This window comes from Anabrus simplex, chromosome 8 (assembly GCF_040414725.1).
Source record: "Anabrus simplex isolate iqAnaSimp1 chromosome 8, ASM4041472v1, whole genome shotgun sequence".
In the NCBI taxonomy this organism is placed as follows: domain Eukaryota; kingdom Metazoa; phylum Arthropoda; class Insecta; order Orthoptera; family Tettigoniidae; genus Anabrus; species Anabrus simplex.
The window spans coordinates 46,935,260-46,956,592 of NC_090272.1; the positions used below are offsets into that span (position 1 = coordinate 46,935,260).

General features: G+C 39.4%; 1 protein-coding gene across 4 annotated transcripts in view; it reads left to right on the plus strand.

Moving 5' to 3' along the window:
- Nucleotides 1-711: 711 nt before the first annotated feature.
- Nucleotides 712-21,333, plus strand: part of LOC136878734 (PRL-1 phosphatase) — a 364,304-nt gene continuing 343,682 nt past the window's right edge. For 3 of the 4 annotated variants that reach the window (XM_067152183.2, XM_067152190.2, XM_067152186.2), the window contains exon 1: nucleotides 712-864. The gene's annotated coding sequence lies outside the window, so the exon portion shown is untranslated. Of the gene's footprint in view, nucleotides 865-1,275; nucleotides 1,381-21,333 lie in introns of those variants that run through there. The other variant, XM_067152188.2, reaches the window with a different exon arrangement.

Consider the following 21,333-nt stretch of genomic DNA (forward strand, 5'->3'; position numbering starts at 1 on the left):
TATAGCCTATATATTTTTAAGATGGCAAATTAATCATATTTTCATTAACAACTTTTTTAAAAATATGATATTGGCGTTAGGCCTCGGAAGACCATGCGGCCAGAATTCACAACGTTCAGCAGTTTACAACCATAACACAAACCACAGAACACCGAACACCAACACTGCAACGCTACACATCAGACATCACCAATAGGAGAAAACTGTTGCATACTCTTGCAATTGCTGCTTCCTCCAACAGATAGCGTAGGCAAGGATGGTCACGTGCCATCTAGCGACGTGAGCAATAAACGAAATATTTTTTTGAAGGTGTGTGTGTGTGTGCACCGCACCGTGGATTTGACTTGTTAAATGCAACGGATGTTATATTTGGCAAACAGAAGGTTGTCTAGATAAAATCTTAATTGTATAAATAATTTTCCGCAAGCGTAAGATGACCTTAAATTTGGAAATGCGGATATTATTTGAAGAAAAGCTAATTCTGCTTTCTCTTTGAAATGTCAGCATTAACCGTCATATTAAAGGGAAATATTTCTTAGTTTGGCATATCTAATCAAATGAAATGATTGTGCAATTATTCCACAAACATTTGAAACAGGAAAACATTGCTTTCAAGTGTGCAATGTTGTGTTGAACCTTTGTGTACAGATAAATTTCGATCAAAATTTCCACCAATCATATACCAGAGACAGGCCGAAGGTTATTCTGACGTCACTTCCTCCCTGTGCCTGCCGTCTGTCTGCTGTCGTCCATTTTGGCTCAGTTACCAGTTGGGTCTGTAAGCTAGCGCGAGTGTTTTTTCTCTCCTTACACGGATTTGCGGCTGAACCGTCCAATCCGTCTTCAATGTGTATGGCTCTGGTGGTATGTACTTGCGTTTTATGCACTCTTCTTATTAAAAATAAGATATTCTCATTCATGATTTGTTATTGTTTCTCTAGGGTGTAGATACTGTAAGTTCATAACATTTGACATTGACAGCGGTTGCATTGAAGGGCGAAGAAATTTTAGTAGCTTAGATGTTTATTGATGTATCATTGACTGGATATTCATTTTCGTATTTTTATACAGAAATCGAGTAATCAACAAAAAATCTACCATTATAGGCCATTTTTCTCCCTAACCAACTATCAATGTCAATATTTTCCAACATGCCATTTAAGTAATAAATTGACGTCGTTTGAAAGGCTTGAGTGAAACCATTTCAAGAGCTTTGACACACCTAGTCTCAGGCCAAGTAGGCTGTAGTCCAGAGCTATTTAAATCGGACAGAACCTTGAATCTATTCCAATGTTGCTGCATTGCTGCTGTTTTAGTCAGTCTTGAGTCACAGGGCGAACCTTCTGTTTCCTCTCTACTTACATTGGAATTATTATTGAGGTATTTTTGGTGTAAGAAATTGTTTTTGACGGCTTGTAATTTGATAGGTCCTTTCTTGTATGACACCTCAATGTTGCTTGGAAATGATACGAGAAAATTACTACTAAACGTGTGCTTTTGAATGTGAATGATAAAGTTCGAATTTATCTCCATTAATGCTCTTGTTACAGAAGGTACTTGGTTTTGTTAGAGTAGGTGCAAGCTTGTTCTGCTCGTGGCGGGTCCCTGACCTATTTTAGTGCATGCAGTAACATGTTAAATGTTACCAATACCCTGTGAAAGATTGCGATATGAAATAAAACTCTTCTTGGAATAAACATTGAAACTATAACTGTCCATTGGATTATGTCTGTCCTAACCTCTTCATATTATTCAAAAGGTTGACAAGTGAGAGGTTATATTGCATGGGTTAAAATCTGCTGTAATTGATGACTGACATAATTATATACCCTAGGGATACAATGTTTCTGAAAGGTGATTGGTGTATTTAGTTTTAAAAAAACATCAAGGTAACAAATTGTCAATAGGCTTTCTGTTCTTGGAATATCTTGATTTGTTCCAACACATAAAGCACAAAATTTCTCACGTCAAATTTGCAAGTAATGTTTCTACTTGGAATGCTGTCTATACATAGAATAGACTTTTTGCATTTCTGGTGGCTATCATTTGTAGCACGCAGTCTTCTCACGCCATTACTGGCCGTATTCTTTGAACATTTGAGGGATTGAGGTTATTTTAATCAAACGTCTGTTAGATGGTATTCTTGAGAATTTAGAGGGTTTACGTAACGACCTCCGTAATTTATCAGAAGTTTTCCCATTCTAGTCTGTGTGGTATAATGCGGTTCTTTTGTTTGGACTGATGATCGTGAGACGCAACACGTGTTATTGTTGCAGTGTAGGATAACCCTATTTACTGTCTGAAAGATTTGTGACCATAAAGCGTTATCCCTGCAATCGCTAATTGGCCTCTGATCTGTAACCTAAGACTTGTACGTTGTACCGAATATTTTGGATGGCAATTCCCTTCTCTTACATATTCTTATTCCTGTTTACGTCTAATTGGCTACTTTCTTTACCATGCATGGTGTACACACCTGAGTAGGCCTCACTTTTTAGTTTTTTTGCTAAGGCAGTTCATGCACATTTTTTCTTGTCTTGGAGAGAATGTGGTCTGTTTAGTCTATTCATCTATGGCTTTTAACATTTCTTTTAAATTTGTTTTTCAGGCACTTGGAAATTATTCCTTAAAAATTTTGTTTATAATTGGAACGTCGAGGAATTCACGTCCTGCCTTTACTGCCAAGTTCCTCAAAACAGTTATGTAATGTTAGACCGGATAGGGTATGTTCAACCTTGAATCTTTCAGATTCATGTAAATTGTTTCTGCACAATCCATATTATATTACAATACACCTACAAGCTATTGTTTATAGCCAAACCAATTTGTTGCTTATGTGTAAAGTTTGTCTATGAACAATGAACAAACCAGCTTTACCATCGCGGCCATGAGAAACGGTAAACTTTCTGTGGCAGGAAATAATCATCTGACCTCAGCTACAGAGTTGCATATTTGAATTAATATAATTGGTAGGGCAATGGAAGGGAGAGTTTGAGAGAATGTTTCTTTTTCATTGAATCAGTTCAGAATTGAATTCTTTTTACATTAATTCCTTCCTTCATTATTCTTTATTTTAATACCACAATCGTTCTTCGGTAAAGCCACATTTCAAAGGTTTATATTCTGTGTGCCATTTATCTTTCGAATATGCGTATTACGTCCAGGTCACCAAATCCTTGCTTGGAGTAGTGTACATTTAATCTCCCCACTTATCATAGGGTTTTCTATTAACCAAGTACCAGTATACATCTACATTCTAGTATTTCCTGTATCACCTGACTTCAGTCAACGAGAAATACTAAACTTTGTGACTAAATGTCATACATAAGTTGATAGGCCTACGTCTAAAATAAAATACATTTTAATAATTTCATCAAACTTCTGGAGGTGAATAATGGTAAGTGCTGAGCTTACTACCGTAATTGTTATGCCTTCTTGACAGCAGAAAACTTTCTCAATGGCCTAGGACCAATATTTCGGTTTCAAATAGAAGTCGTTCCCAGTCTGCACAAGTAAAACTGGTATGTTTTAATTCACGTGGCATCTGTCATTTCTTCACTTTCATTGTAAATTTCAAGGTATAAGTTGCAACTGAGGTACATCATGTAACTCGAGTTCAACTGCCGACAAATTGTGTAAACTGAGATCTTTAGTTGGACATAAGATGCCCAGTACTTTCCCCAACTCAGCAACAGGTGATCAGTTTAAGAACACCGAGCGAGTTGGCCGTGCGGTTACGGGCGCGCAGCTGTGAGCTTGCATTCGGTAGATAGTGGGTTTGAATCCCACTGTCACCGAGCTCGATAGCTGCAGTCGCTTAATTGCGGCCAGTATCCAGTATTCGGGAGATAGTAGGTTCGAACCCCACTGTCGGCAGCCCTGAAGATGGTTCTCCATGGTTTTCCATTTTCACACCAGGCAAATGCTGGAGCTTTAGTTAAGGCCATCGTAGCTTCCTTCCCACTCTTGGCCCTTTCCTGTCCTATCGCCGCCATAAGCCAATTTACGGTAAGTTGCATTCCGGCTGTAAAACTGGGCCAAATCCACATGTGCAACACAGTTCGCGCCCACAACTCCGCAGGTGTGTGGAAAACGGTAGAAAAAGTCGCGAGTGTTATGAAGTCAAGTAGTGCAGTCCACATACTTATGTTGCTGGTATAGGTTGTGACCATATTTTCTAAACCGGATAATGGGGCACTTACTAAGGACTCTGCAAACCCAACTTGTTCTTAATTGTATATCATTGTATGAAAACAAAATGAAAATCCACAGCCTGTTTCCAGTCATTGACTGGGTTAGGAATGGAATCCCCATTTATCGGCGAGGATAGGTATTGTGCCGGCTGCAGAAGCCTGTCGCACTCCCCTGGGGCAATGATTGACAGATGAAGTATTGGAGTGTGTTGCTGGCATGAAAGATGACGGGGAAAACCGGAGTACCCGGAGAAAAATCTGTCCTGCCTCCGCTTTGTCTAGCACAAATCTCACATGGAGTGACCGGGATTTGAACCACGGAACCCAGCGGTGAGGGGCCGGCGCGCTGCAGCCTGAGCCGCGGAGGCTTTCGTGTATAATTGTGAATAGGAAATATATAAATGGAAATAGCATAGATTTTGAGTGCGCTGGTAATTCCTGCATTATGTCCAGTGCTGTTCTCGTTCTGCCCTCTATCGGACACAAGTCGGTTTTACAAATGGTGCGGTCATCGGTTCTAGTTTTCTTTGCAGACGTGTGCCTACAATAGAAATTAAATATCTATTGATTTATACATACTTTTAAAGACTTAGAAGTAATATTATTACATTACCTATAACTTCCAAGAGGCCTACTTTCCTTGCAATGCGTTCCGGCATTTGTCACAACTGCTGCAACACAACAGATCCCAACTGTCTCTGCTGGGAGAACCGAGGGAATGAACCAAAAACTGAAATGGAATGAAAGAAATGCACGCAGTGGCATTGCCTTGTTCGTCGTTTCTCATAACGCACGATGTCCAACTCGACCATTCCCTCTTATCAGTAAGTGGACAAAGAACTTCTATTTGAGTTCTTATAATAATTTATACCATTACGTTAAAGAAAATGGAGGCTGTATTTCACTTTCCAACAAAACATCGGGTTCAAAACGTGTACTGCCCCATTCAAAACGGGACGTCCGGTCACTTTTGGCCTTGAGGTGGTTTCCGGTTTCAATAGAGCAGAGCCCTTTTGTATTACCTTCGTATTTTAAAAATCAAATTAAGTCTGCTAGTTGTATTCTTCACTTTGAAACCGAAAGTACACTATTTCCTAAACAAGAGGGAAAGATATGAACCTTATCTAGACTGGCCTCCGCTATCGAGATTCGAATTTCCGTAGAAATCTATCCTAGACCTGTGAATTAGTTTTACCACTCGCCAGAAGGTTTAAAATGTTTAAAGCTCGAGTATAGTGTTATTTTAATGTACTAGGAATTTCAAATACACACATTATATAAACCTTTTCTTCTGTCGTTGAAAAGGGGCGTGGCACTCGCAGATCCAGTGCTGAAGTTTCACTTCCAGCGACTTGGCAACTGGGAATGTAAGCTCGAAAGCGGTCATCATTTACTGATACCAGCATGTTTGCCTTAGCTGTTGAACTTTAAACAACTTCTTACTTCAGTGTGCAATGTCAAGGTGAAACATGTGAACATTGATCTGTCTCTCCTTTGTCGCTGCAGTTCTGTGTAAATGTTCGGATGACATTTTTTTATTCCACTTGTGAATCACTGCAGTAAAGTAACGGTGTTCACAAACGTTTGCATATATATTGTAGCGTAAACCGTCTAAATTTGTTTGTGCATTTTAAATGTAGTGGGATACTCATTCAAAGTTAGCAAGTTAATTTCAAAAATGCGAATAACCCAAGAATGTCCAAATATAATCTTCATCGCACGTGCCAAGACTGCGGCTGTACATTTGCTCTACTCCTACTCCCCACTCTTGTGCCCAACGTTATATAATCGAATTTTGGCATTATTAATCACGGTTTAACGATTCTTAAATATGATTAGATTAAATGGCGCCGTGAAGTGAAAGGCGGCAACATCGTTAGACAGGAGACTATGAATGACACAACTTTTGTTGAAAAATAGTGCTCATCTAATGACCGCAACTTATCCCAGTCATATTTAAAATATGAATGAACACTGTTTTTATGGTCTTGAATTTCTTTGCACCTAGTTTTTAGAACTTTAAAATGTCCATTGTCTTCATGTTACAACTCTCACGTTAGAAGGGATTATTTTCATATCTTTACTAATTTCTGTTACGGGAACGGTATTATACACGTTCGACACTCTGCCTAGTCATCTTGTTTGCGATACCAGCTGGTTTCAGTTGTGCCGAGTAGTTAGGGTGTGTTGCTCGGCGTGAACAGTAAACATCTCATTAATCGCGGCAGAGAACTGTTATTTGGAGAGTGTGATGTTACTTCTGGGAGGAGCCAGAGCTCATTTGCACCCCTTTATTGTTCATTGTCCGCTTTGATGCATCACTGATGTCCTACGTAAAGCCGATTTCACCGGCTTTCTGTATAGTTGTGGAGAACATTTACTGAGCTCGCAGAAATTCTGTTTAGTAAGATTGTGCTAGCCGTAGTAAACATACCAGTTTTGTTCTTAGTAACTTTTTTTTCTAAACAAGCTTCAACTTCTCTGAAATAATTCCTCATGTGCAGTGAAGTGTGTACCCATTACTTAGAAAAGCTGTATATTGCATTCCCGCGTTAATGGTCATGCATTCTTGGTATCAAACCATATATTTAGCGAATGAACGAGTGAATTAGATACCATTCCTTGTTTCTCGGAACTGATGATGCCCCTCCAGTTAGTACTTAAGATGTAGGTCACTGGAGTAATTTATTTTCGGTCACAAGTTCACAGCTTGTAGGGAAAATTTTTCTCCATAGCATTTTGGCGTGTCCAGTCTCTGGATACCTGTACGTGCTTAGTCATCTTGACATTTGTAGGTACGTAAAATGTTCTCAGCTTTAAAACGGGCATGTAGAACTCGGCAATATTGATCTTGTGTTCGAGAATACAATGCAGTGATTTTTTTAATTTTTTTAAATTTAGATATTACGATTTTACAAAAGTTATTTTTGCGGGTTGGACCGTGTCGTTTTATGTACATTTCGAATACATTGCAGTACCGGTATTCGTTATGAAGGCGACTGAAGTACCCCTGCTCAGGGGTAGGTAATGTCTCTAGTCAGCTTTAGAAACTGTAGGGTAGGGGTATATCAGTCGCCATGATAACTAATACAATATATTTGAACCGTCGGCAACCTGTACGTAAAACATGGTCCAACCTGGAAAACGAATGTAATATAGTAATTTAACAGACCTTGGGACTCTAAATCTAGGATAGAATTTAAAGTTTACTTTCTGGCTGTACCCTTCTCACTGGAACTTTTCAGTCACATTTTCCTGAATGTTAACTGGACAAACGATACTTACTTTGTAACCTAACTTCTGATCTTAAGACCATTTCATTCTAGCCATCCTACACTGTAAACCTCATTTCGGAAGCTTTCCAGATGCTATATTTCCGCATAGAAACAGAACACAATGCTACTTTCCAATTCGTTTAGTAAAGTCTTTATGGCCTGACACCGTGGTTAGGTAACTAGAGTCCCGTTGGTGAAGAAAATTTTCACCATCAGAATGTTGGCCGGCAGGGTACGAGAGGTGGTGTAATACAACTTGTCACCAAATTGCGTGCCAAAAGCCTGGATTTAATTTCAAACCACTCTGCAGTCTTCATATGACACTGTTGATGGCGATTCGTCCCTCAGATGGGGCCGTTAAGCCTTGAGCAACCCCTTAGTGTTACTCGACGGGAGTAGGCTGTCCCGACACCAGGTTTCATCAGCCTTACCTCATCACTAGCCAAAAATAAAAATAAAATCAGGCGCGCAGGTCATCCATGGCCTTCAACCAGAAAGACCTGCTCTAGAGGCCACACATCAGTTATTTAGATTTGTAAACTGACTATGCCATTAGAAACTGTTAATCATTCCCTTCTGCTATCCACTGCTACCTTCTCTGTACAGTTCATTTGGTACATTTTCCAAGCATTTCTTCAGACTTCCTTTCAGTTCGTGTGTATTGGTACGACGTGCATTCATCGCTCTCAACTTACGTGTGCTCATCTTTATGCCATGTTGGTCACGTTTTCCTTTTATCGCCGGGCTGAGCGACTCAGACGGTGGGCTAGATCGCCAGCTGTCTGAGTCCAGATTGGCGTGTAATATCTGAAGGTGCTCAAATACGCCAGCCTCGTGTCGATAGATTTAGCAGCATATAGAACTCCTGCGGGATAAAATTTCGGCATCTCGTCTTGAAAACTGTACCAATTATCCTAGATTAATTCGCCTTCACCTACGAAGTACCTGCCTACACTTTCATTTGCTATTTTGCTCATTTAAATCATTATAGACGGTTATACCTTTCAGCGTTCAGTCTGCAAGCTTCTGAGTTATCTGATACCAAACGAATTGGCCGTGCGGCTGGGGGCGCATAGCTGAGAGCTTGCATTCGGATGATAGTAGGTTCCGAACCCCACTGTCGGCAGCCCTGAAGATGTCGCACCAGACAGTGTACCCTAATGTCATGGTTGCTTCCTTTTCCTATCCCATCGTTACCAACAAATCATTCCGATTTAGGATGGCGTTAAATCGCTATTGAAAAAAGAAAGCTCGTGGGAAATTGTTCGTTCAGTTTTGTGTACCAGCTAAGTTGACTGAACAGTACAGATGGTGTAGCTTGGATTCGGAAGATTCTCCGCAGCATAGCCCTAAGGAAGGTGTTTCAGTTTTCATGCCACTTCCAATCCTAGCCATTGCCTATACCACTGTCGCAGACAACCTATATACGTTAGCAGAACTACAAAAAAATAAAAAATAAATAGCCTTTTATCCTACACATATTTTTAAGTCCCTACAATATGTATGCGCCTTAATACAAAGACACCATCTAGATGTGTAGTAAATTTGGTCAATTTCCTTTGTCTGTTAATTTTTGTAAATAGTTTATATTTTATTTTTAACTGTATGATTAAACACGCTTCTGACACGAGTAAATAAACACAAAAATTGATCAAAGATAGTATCGTGGTCAAAACAAGGCAACATTCATTTATTTTTAATGGGATAGGTCCTTCCGTCACCCTGTGTATTTGGCAGTTTGAAGAGAGGCACTTCAGTCTTACCCGGGAGATGGATTTTACTCCTTGAGTAGAGCTGCAGGGCCGACACCTTCAATGGATCCTGTTAAGAATAGACAAAGTGCTTAAGAGTTCAAATCCCGAGGTTGAATAAAGCACTGGCCGGAGATGTTCTATTTTTGAGGCCCACTCTTCCTTCCATTGGATGTTGGGATTGGAATTACTTGCAATCACCTTCTGTGCATAGTGATTGATGCGTGACGAAATTTAAGTAGATTTCTCTGGAGATCAAGTAATCTATCACAGTTAAACATAATGGGCATGAAGCACGATGAAATTAGAAAACTTAACACTATCAAGATGTTTCATACTGTCTATGAACTATGACTACCAGTGAGCTTACTTATAGGGGTCCAATCAGTTTTTGTATCCTCAACTTTACGGTCATGTAGATGATTTTCGTGAAACGCGTGGCAATTTTTGGATAGTATTGTCCAAGTCAAACTAATGTTGGTCAATATCAACCACTTTCATTTCTCTAAAATCCTTTCATAGATTTCTAGCCGAAGAAAGCAGTAAAATATTCTGGGAAGTTCGTATTGGCAAGATGCGAATCTGCAGTAAGGATGTTTATAGCTTTGATGTTGCCAGTAATTGTAACGCGCTGAAGGATGTCAGAGGTCTTTCGCGAACGGCGCCATAACATTGCCCAAGTGACTGTTGTGCGGATTTGTCGGCTGCCAACTGCACTCGCATACCTTGGCTGCTAAGCTTATATCTCTTCCTGACAAATGGTACTATCTGATTTCTTCCAGCTTCTTTTTATAAGGTCAGGACTTTCCTTTCAAATTATTATTCAGAACCTGAACGTGCCAATCTCTAGATTGACATCTCAGAATATTAACAAAAAATCTGAAATAATTGATGCATTCCTTCCTTGCACACATTCCGTTTATTGTAAAACATTATGCCCCTGTTCGCTTTCATTTTGGTACATTGCAAGGAATAATAATGGTTTTCACCATAAAGTCTGCTGCTCAACAGTTTCATACACCTACCGTGAACTGTGTGTTCTCTCTGCGATAATTTATTGTGATCGATACCATCTCGATAAGTGTCCGAAGAGGAAGTCCTTGAAAGAATTATGTGGCTAGCTATTTATTCTGTATTTCTAGTAACATACGGCCATTGGTTGCAATAAATATGATAATCGTATTAGAGGACCTGTGCTGCTCCGCAGCATTAGTTTGTCATTATTTTTAATATATTTCTTCATTTTGACTTTGATATTTTACGAACTATTTTGTAGTAGTACAGTTGTGTGTTTAAAGTTTGTTTTAGATTTTGTTTCGTGTGGGAAGTATTATCTGCGCACTTTTTAGCGATAGATTTACACCCTAGTGCTGAATCGGTCGACTTCGGTTATCTTCGAGATTCGTATTGGCAACCTTTGAAACACAAACTAAGACTCACTTATGATCGCTTTGCGACATCTGGCGTACAATTTACGTACTAGTACTGTTGTTCACACAAGGCCAGACTATAGAATTCATGCTAGGAACAAGTTTCGCATCGAGAAATATTATATAGTATCATATATTGTGACACAGTTGTTGACGTAAGATAAAGGTTTAGAAAATTCATATCGATCTATCATATTATGGATTCTATTCAGATTTCATTTCCATTCAGTTGGCAGTATTGCCGGAACCGGCAGTGCTCCCTCCTTTCTCCTCAACCCGGTACAAAAATCTATCACTAAAAAGTGATCCTTTCAAGTAAATTATAAAAATGTGTATGTATTTACGCGTCGCGCTATGGATATGATGTAAGATTCCGACTGACACCTATTCACCCAGTGAACCCGAAAACTGCATTCAATATTAATCTCGGTCATTTTGATATTTTCTCATGCCTTCTAACCCGCATGTCGATGGAGGCTGAACTTAAACGACATCCAGTGTCATAATAATTCACCGTGGTGACCTCCGAAGTATGGATTCGAAACTAAGATTGGTCGTTTTAGGTCTTTTCCTCTCTCCCAACCCCCCAACCATACGGACGTGTACAAAGTTTGGTTGAGAGCTATACTGGAATGTACACGCGTACATAATCTCGTTCGTTTTGGAGATTTTCTTTTTTTTTTTCTTTCTTTTTTTTTTTTTTTTTGCTAGGGGCTTTACGTCGCACCGACACAGATAGGTCTTATGGCGACGATGGGATAGGAAAGGCCTAGGAGTTGGAAGGAAGCGGCCGTGGCCTTAAGGTACAGCCCCAGCATTTGCCTGGTGTGAAAATGGGAAACCACGGAAAAACATCTTCAGGGCTGCCGATAGTGGGATTCGAACCTACTATCTCCCGGATGTGAGCTCACAGCCGCGCGCCTCTACGCGCACGGCCAACTCACCCGGTGATTTTCTTTTTCACCCCTTCTCACCCCCAATGGCGATGGAGGCTGAACTTGGACTTAACATGTAATCCGGAGTGTCAATGTTCATCTTAGCGACCCCGAAAATTTAATTCAACACTAATATAGGACGTTTTCAATTATTTTTACATGTTGCTCACGCCCCATTCCTCTCCAGGGCTGCTATGTGTCTTACTCACACAGTATTTCTGAACGAGACTTTGACTTAGACTTAGACTTAGAAGGCGGTAAGTCGCCATTTCCATTTCATGATCGCTACTTGGAGGTAAGTAAACTTAGATGGCGACTTTACTTCCAAGTCGCCGATGTCCCGTACTTAAGTAGACTTTGAGATCAGAAAAATAATAAAATGGCAGATATTGCCCATGCAGTTAATTTTGTAGACGAAATTGAAGAGATCCAGGAAATTATTCAGTACGTTGTGGGGTTCGAACCTACTATGTCCCAGATGCAAGCTCACAGCCGCGCGCCCCTAACCGCACGGACAAATCGCCCGGTCATTAAGATATTATGCTACAAGTAAGAGTAAAATTATTGTTACTACAGCGCACAGTTTTTGCACTTTCTACTCATCGTGTTATCCAGTTAGGTTAAGGGATGATCAGTACAGATTAATGCATTCTTATGGTAAATACAATAGCCTTTCACACTTCCATGGTTTTCAGGTAAATTCCAAATTGATTCCGCTGATTTACGAGGAGTAAGCCAGCCCTCAGTATGTAGAATAATCAGAAGAATATCGATCCTGACTGCCCGAAAGAGACCACAGTTTGTTTCGTTCCCAAATGAAGCTGAATGTCGAAATAATGCGCGACGTGTGTATGAAAGATCCCGTTTCCCTGGAGTGGTTGGAGCTATAGATTGCACCCATATACCAATAATAAGTCCAGGTGGCAACCATGCTGAGGTATTCCGTAATAGGAAAGGGCTTTCTAGTTTCAATTGTCAGGGCATAGTCAACCACGAGATGCAGTTTATTAATTTCGACTTCAACTATAGGCTACCTTTCTTCTCTTTCATTAGTTCTAGTAACACCTCCCTTTCACAGTTGTTGAAGGTTGGCAATTTTTTCTTTCCATCCATCGTCGAGAAATAAAAACTAACTGTATTAACTGGATTGGATTGAGTTTAGAGTCTATAACGCGATCTATAACGCAGGAAACAGCTGAATTTCTTCTTCTTCTGCCCCTTTATTAAGAAAAAACATTGAGTGATGGGAGATGCTACAGTGCTCTTCCATTGTTTTCATTGCCAACTTCATTTCTAATTCTTCACATCGTAACTTACCAAAGTCTACTTACGCCAGAGTCTACTTTGTAAAAGTTGCGTCTATGAAACAGACTTCCACAAAACTCAACTAAGTGAACTTACGTAAGTCGAAGTCAAAGTCTCGTTCATGAATACGACCCTTAGATAATATTAAATCATATGTGTACACAGTTTGGTTGAAATTGCAGGTTTGCCGGTAGTCTTTTTTTTTTTTTCGTTAAGCTTTGCCGGTATCTTTACGTAAGGATATTGCTCCTTAATTTATGCAACTCGCTAAGTACATGTCTTGCGGGCTAGGGTAAGCCTTCGCTTGCAGTTATTGTAGTAATCATTTAATGATTTGATTTTGTGATTACTCAAAGTTGACTGAACTTAGAGATCTATCAATGTCTCATTCATCGGCAAGTAATTCCGGAGAGAACAAAAGAAAACTTAAACAATTTGGTCCAGTAGAACGGACCGACTGGACGAAGCTGTTTTCAGTAAACTTTTAAAATATATAGATGACGCCATCCGGCGCTCGTCAATTTCCACGTTCTGCTTCACTCTAGGGCTACTACTGTAGATAGCGGAGTAAACATAATCTCTCTAAGGCGGCGTCTATGACTGAGTTTCAGTGAATTTTGACGGTAAACGCCAAATGTTACCAGAGATCGTTTACGTGACATCGTACGACATGTCGAATCAACCTTTTACAATGATAATAGCGTTTCGAAGCTGATAATCCCAGTATTTCCCCTCTGAAAAAAAGTTTACTTCCACAATAAGAGCATTTCTGTATAGAAGTAAAGTCTCAGATTTCGGTAAATAGTTCGTTCTTGGAATCTTGCTTGCACTTCGATTTGCTTAGTATCTTATTCCTGGTATGCAGAGGATGTATTATCTGAAATTTTTGAAGGATGTCGGAGTGATTTACTACTCCTTAATTTACAAGGTTGAACTCTGAAAACACTCTGAACGAACAGTAGCTCAATAAGAAAATAGAAGGGACTCGGTTATAAAGAAAATATTGTATGAAGTAACCATACATTGCGGTCTGCTGTATTCTGTAAGTGTTCTCTGAAGTTATCCTTACACTGCTGCACAGTATTTTCATATACTTTATTTGCAGGAGTGAAAGCTCTGAAAACCTTTAAAGGTTAGGTAGTGCGTCATGAAACCAACAGTGTAGGTGTCTTATTCATAAACTAGAAGACATGAAAGTAGTGAGAATGGTTACTGGTACAAACAAGTATAAATTGAGTGGAGAACACCTGGGAAAGAGCAGTTAGTCTAATGAACTCCTTGTATGAAACCATACATATGAACTAGGTTCGGTGGTGGGATCATGTGTGGTGAATGAACTTGCCGGGTAAGACAATGTTATTTGCTTTACGTCCCACTATTTTTACGGTTTTCGGAGACGCCGAAGTGCCGGAATTTGGTCCCGCAGCAGTTCTTTTACGTGCCAGTAAATCTACCGACACGAAGCTGACGTATTTGAGCACCTTCAAATACCATCGGATTGAGCCACGATCGAACCTGTCACGTTGGGGTTAGAAGGCCAGCTCCTCAACCGTCTGAGCCACTCAGCCCGGCCAGGGTAAGACGAGATGGATATCATAGGGACGATGACATTTTAATGATTTAAGGATAAAATGTGAAGTAAACAAGACCACAGAGCTAATTTCAAATAGGGGATTGTGGAGAGGCTTATTTCATTTACAGAGACTTACAGATTGAACGCTGAAAGGTATAAGTTTATAAAGAAGATAAAAGTAAATGAATAATATTCACGACCGCATTGTACTCGAAATAAACTTTGTATATTAGGCAGTGTTCAGTACATACAGTACATATTAAAGATATGTTAAGTACAGAATAAAAATGGCCAACCGGACATCATGCATCTGCTGTTTTGAAAGATAACTAGGATCAGATTACACTTGAACAGTTTGTCATTCGTGTATCGGAGAAGCGATCGGCATAACGCCCTTTCTATAATCTGAAACTAATTAAAGCTCGGATTTGTATGCAAAGGGCATGTTAAAAAAAAGATTTAAAGTTCTGCAATTCATTAAGGTTAATATGCTTAGTCACACTTTCAGACAACTTGACCGGTGTATAAATGCATATTCCGGGGGGGGGGGGGAATGCTTGATTTATTGATAACTGTTGTTAAATTATTCGTCCTCTTTGTTTCATCAGTTCATTACTTTAATTCATCAAATCTCTACAGTCAGAGTTGGGTATAACTTTTCAAAATCATTACAAGAACTAGTGTGCAACAGCGGAATGCCGGTATTTGTGAAATAATACGCATTGAAGGTTACTCATGCTTGGTGTGAAGCTCATTTGACAGTCATGTGGTTTGCTTGTTGTATCGTATTACCAACGTGAGAGTGGAAGTTCTAACGATGACACTGCCCAGGCTTATTCTGTGAGGAATGAGAATTCCAGTGAGTCATGCTAAGAACCTTCCGATGTACACACTCACTGCACGTGGTACGCCTCTGTCAATAGAATATACTTCTCGTTCCACTCTGCATTACGTAATATAGCAAATGAGGCTGTTCAGCGGAATAAACAACATACACTGAATCACAAAAGTATTCGACCACCCTATTTATTTTTCCATCTTCCATCAGTTGAAGTCCAAAATAAGCAATTGCCAGTCCATTTAGTAATGTAAATACCGACGTACAATATAGCATACACGAGTACCCGTAAAATGTAATTAATTATATGCAATTTTAATCTTGGTTATGATACTACAATATGCAGCCACGTAAATATTCGGGCACTTATCGCGCAGGCGAGAACAGGTGAGTGGGGGAGTAGGCAGAACAAGCTCATTATGTTCTTCATCCTTGTTCTGTAAACACGAACGTTTTACAGTACGATGGGGCGGAAAAGAAAAAATACATAATTTGGAAAGAGACAACTTATTTTCCATCATGCTGAAGGGCGTTCTGAAAGATATTAACGCATTGTTACAAATAAGAGTACTGTACTGTAGGTGATATACAACAGAGAAGATAGAATTGAAGACAGACCTAAAACAGGGCGACCAAGGAAGCTTCGTAGAAGCGAGGAAACTGTAGTAATAAGAAAAATACAAAGTTACCGGCAACGAAAATTACTGCCGCAGTGCTGCAGGGGTACGGGAAGGAAGTTCACCCTGAAACTGAGCGGAGAATTATCGGAAGAGAAGGGTATAGTGGCAGAGTGAGCAGGAAGAAACCCATGGTAAATAAGAGAAATAGAAAGTAAAGATTGGACTTCGTAAATCAACACATAAACAAACTTGCCAGTCGGTGGGACGAAGTAATTTTTTTTATTATTAAAGTGCAGATGTTCTCTTCAAACGGAAGAACTATGGTTTGGAGGAAACCAATGAAGAGCTTCAAACGAAGAATCTGCAGCCCATATTTAAACATGGAGGTGGTGTCATGATTTGCGGCGCCATGTTTTCATTTGGGGTGGGCGAATTAATATTCATTGAATGTAAAATGGATAATCATAAGTACCGGAATATTCTGAACTTACCGAAAAGTGCTGAAAATTTAGGACTTTCGGGCAAGTTCAAATTATATCAAGACAATGACCCGAAACATAAATCTGATATTGAGACTATGGACGCTGTATAATTGCCCTAGTTTTGGCTACACTTCCTCAGAGTCCGAACTTAAACCCTATTGAAAATCTATGGGATGAAATGAAGAGAAAAGTTAAGGCGAATGCCAGTGACATCAAGGCAAGCTTTAAAGGATAGAATAATAAAAGAATGGAGACCTACGTCTACAGCATGTCTAAACTCTTGGACAAGTAATAAAGCAAAAAAGGATTTACAAGTATTGAAATGTACTGTGGTGTGTTTCATTCACATGTTGCCCGAAAACTTTTCTGGCTGAGATATTGGGCATGTTTCCTTGTATTTTGTTTTTGTTTTTTAAGTTTTAAAGCATGAAAATGCTGTTATGTTATTTATTACGTGTGTCCAATTTCAATTTATGCCAGTATTGCTCCTATATATTTTTCTGTTAATAAAGGTCTAAAAATAGCACAAAACACTAGTGCCCGATTACATTTTTGTGATACACTGTATGTATGATACAGCAACAAGCATACCACTTATGTTTTCAGATTGGCCGAACATTTCTCAGTAAACGTGTTGCAATTGAGTGTGGTATGTTTTTATTAATTAGGCACCAACTGCAGCAATTGCCACAATTTATTATGTATGGATACAAGTTTTTTACCATCGTTGACGGGACTATTAGTTATCATGTATGATTGCATTTTTATCATTTATTATTCTACAGAACTAGGACTGAAGTATTCAGATATTGGTTTAGTTTCTAAATGTGCCGATGTTTCGTTTCCATTGGTTATTTGGATAAGAGTTCCTGCCTCCAAATCCAAAATCGGGATGTGCCTTGTTGATTCAATCATTGTCTTCTGTCTTCAGCTTGTCGTTTCATCTCACAGGAGGAACTACATCCAACGTTTTGCACCAATACTTGAAGGAATTGCTTCACTTCTTTCCTTTCGTAAGATCTTTCCTTCTAGTAGATTGGTTAGAAAGGTATTATGATGCACTGTCTCTCCAGTGAACTTATCTGTTCTATGTATTGTTATCATCAGCTGTTTCTTCTCCTGTATTTCTCGCAGGATACTTCCGTTGGTTCTTTTTGCAGTCCAACTGACTTTTAGCATTCGCCTCCAGACCCACATCTCAAACGCTTCAATCAGTTTCCTATCCTGTTCTTGGATTGTCCAAGATTCACATCCATATGAATACGCTCCACACAAATGACATCGCAAAACTTTTCCTAATCTCAATATCTAGATGTATATTGGTCAGAATATTTTTTTATTGATGAATGCTTGTTTGGCAAGCGCTATTCTTATCTCTTTGCTGGAACGGTTATCATTTGTGATTAGACTTCCGAGGTAAGGGGAACTGGTGACTTGTTCCACTACTTTGTTAGCAAGCCTGCTGTTGGTGTAATTTCGCTCAGGATGTTTACTTACAACTGATATTGTCTTCATCACATTAATGTTTAAGTATAAATCTACTAAATTTGACAGTGTATTCAGCATCTGGGATAATTCCTTTTGAGTCTGCAACCACTGCTATATCATCTGCAAATCAAATACAATGGATTTGTTGTCCATTTATTCTAATTCCTTTTGTGTTCGTCTTGAACTTCTTTATAGTTTTTTCGATGAATACATTAGACGTGCGGTGATAGTGGGCAACCCCTGTCTTACTCTCTTCTTGATTTTTACTTCCTGGTTGCTTCCTTTGATGTCTACTATTGTAGTACAGTATGACCTTCACAACTGTGTGTATGGATAGAATTGGAAATTATCATTCATCGTTTTTATTAATTTATACTAAAGTATTTTATCATTGTGGCGCCTCAGTTGCAGTTATCTTGTTTTACATTCACCGTTAGTTGATTCACTTGTCATTCTCATGTGATAGTTGCATTAGCGGTGCAGGGCACGGCAGCTATCCCATTTGATCAGCTGTTTGTTTTTCTTGCAGGAGGACAATTGTATGGATGTGGTTGACACTGTTGCAAGTCAAGGTTTTGTGAAGGATACACGTGACGATATGGTGTCTGGTACAGTCTTCCTCCTGTTTTCGTGGGCACAGCATACTGTTCTTGATAGTACTGTAGTTGGATGGTACTCGGTGTAATGTTTGTCGATCTTCTATTAGAGCAGAGTGAGCTGGACGTGTCACTGTTCACACATTGAATTAGTCGTTAATTCTGGTACATCAGACCCCCCCCCCCAATTCCCATATATCTGCTTGCTTAGATAATCTCGGAAGCATGTTCAGTTTAATAGTTCAAACTTGGCGTTATGAAATTTTGGTGATGTTCTGTAGTAGCTGTGTACTTGTTTCATACGGTGGAAGTTACTACAGTAAGTTATTTAAAGTCTCGCCTTTTCCTGTCCTATGCCTGCAATAAGGGGTTACACTTCTTTGATGTCCATAACTCCTAAAATAACATAGGTATCGGCTGCCAAAAGATTGACCTTTTCCTGTCTCCTGGATGACTATAGGTCTTATTTTGACTGTAGGGACAAGACTACAAAGTCAGAACTACAGCGGTTTGTTGTCAGTAAGGGTGACCGCGTGGTTAGCTTCTGTATTATACGGCTGTCTCGGTGGATCAGGAGTAGTCACTCAAAATTTAAACTTCGCGGGTTCGATTTCAGCTGAGGTAGTATATTTTTGAAAGACTGTTCAAATCTTGGGACTCCATGTCATTGTTGGCATGTTAAATATCTCTCGTGGCGCCTCGGCCGCCCAGACAGCACCACTTCTGGTCTGCATCACGGTAGCTGGGGCAATTTGATGATGGACTGCAATTGATTAAATATGGAAGGTTATCACAAATGACTCTATACTAGTTCTAACAAAGGAATTAATGTTTTAGACGAAGATCCCGTGATGAGCAGCAATAAACTGAAAACAAGGATCGTGGATATGCTAGTAAGTACGTCACAGTATATTATAAAGAAATAATTTACTTCATTTTGAAATCACTTGAGACAAGTGATACAGTACATTCAACAAAAAGCAATAAGACAACGTTAAACTTTAAATGAACTAACATTCAAAATAATGTTTTATCCGAGGCTAATGATAAACCGGCAAATAACTACACGTAATTCAAGAAAGAAAAAAAAAAAAATTACTGTCTTAACCCTCGACTGGCGTTCTGAACACTTTGGTACGTAAATAGCGTTGTGGGGTCGAAAATGATACCATTGAATGGATGACCTCAAACACCCTTTATTTAAGTTTCAAAAATAAATACATGTCAATTATGTTTCCTTATACCTTTTGCATTACCTACAATGAGAAATGAATATCCTTACTGATTATAGATTGTGAGATAATGCACAATTGTTTTACCGTCACTGATTTTAAAAGAAAATCGCACTCCCATGAATTAAACTTAAATGAAAACAAATTTTAAATGTTCATTGCTCCAAAGCAAATGCAAAGGTAAATTTAAATATTATAGTATACAAAACTTATAAAACTTTTGAATTTCAAAGTCATTTAAGTCATTTTCACAAACACTTAAAGGTTGGAAGTCTGACAATAATGTTCTGACTTCGACGTCTCACTTGCCTGTTGGGTTCGGTAGCTGACCACTTCTATCTGTTCCTACCAGAAAAAGATGACGGCAGGTTATGGACGTCTAGGTTGTCCGTGAAACTTCACTCTTCGTCTTTCTCACCTTCTTGTTCCGAATCCGTGTCGTGCTCGGAATTGTAATCTGGATCATTTTCATCGGAGAGATCGCTGCCGTCACTTCCTTCGGCATCTTCCTCTAAAACACTGCGATCCTCGGATCACACACTGACATGTCGGGGCGAGATGTGGAAGCCATAGCAAGGCTTATACGAAGAAATAGTACCAAACACACACTTTGAATGAAATATGAACACTTACAAAATTTTAAGTCACGACAAACTTCGTAATACAAACACCGTTGTGGGGTCGTAAACGGCTACAGTGAACGGCGATAGCCAGACCGGAATACGGAGAGAGCGCCAGGGTTGTACAAAATCACTGGTATCTTTAAAGACCCCACAACGCTAGTTGAGGGTTAATGTTTCATTTTCATTGGTAGAAATGTTGAATAAGAGGCCCCGTCTCCAAGTACGAAATCTGGGTATGGATACGGGCACTGTATAATAAATTTTGGCAATATGAAAACTCAAACTGAAATATTATCACATTTCTTCCTGCTAACCTGAATATAAAAATAATGAAACTAACGAAACTAATCCTCAGATTAGTATTCAAAAAATTCATGCAGGCGTACAAGGCCTGCAGAGCATTGTCAGGAAACTAACCAAGAACGCATGACACGTAATTAACACAATATATTCAGCGGCTGACAAGCTGTATTCACCTCGTATGGATGCAGCAGCGTAACTAAATTGACAACCCATCACCTTCACCGTACCAACGAACTCTAATTTTGAGACGAGGCGCCAATTCCACGACACATCTTTCTGTACTGTGCCAATTTCCGTTCCGCTATCAGGATGCGCCATTGTAAACTACAATTAACGCTCCTAGTTGCGATACAAGAAAACATGTAATTGGATTAAAATAAATGTTATTTCTTTTACGTTCTAACTACTGTCATGGTTTTCGGAGACGCCGATATGCCGGAATTTTGTCCCACATGAGTTCTTTTGCGTGCCAGCAAATCTACCCACACCAGGCTGGCGTAGTTGAGCACTTTCAAATTCCACCTGACTGAGTCAGGATCGAACCTGTCAAGTTGGGGTCAGAAGGCCAACGCTTCAACCGTCTGAGTCACTCAGCCTGGAAAAAACAGAAAAAAGTTGTTCAGAAAAATAGATATGTTAGTCATATTGGTGTTCTGTGGTGCATTCTAACTCTTAATGGTATTCCATTA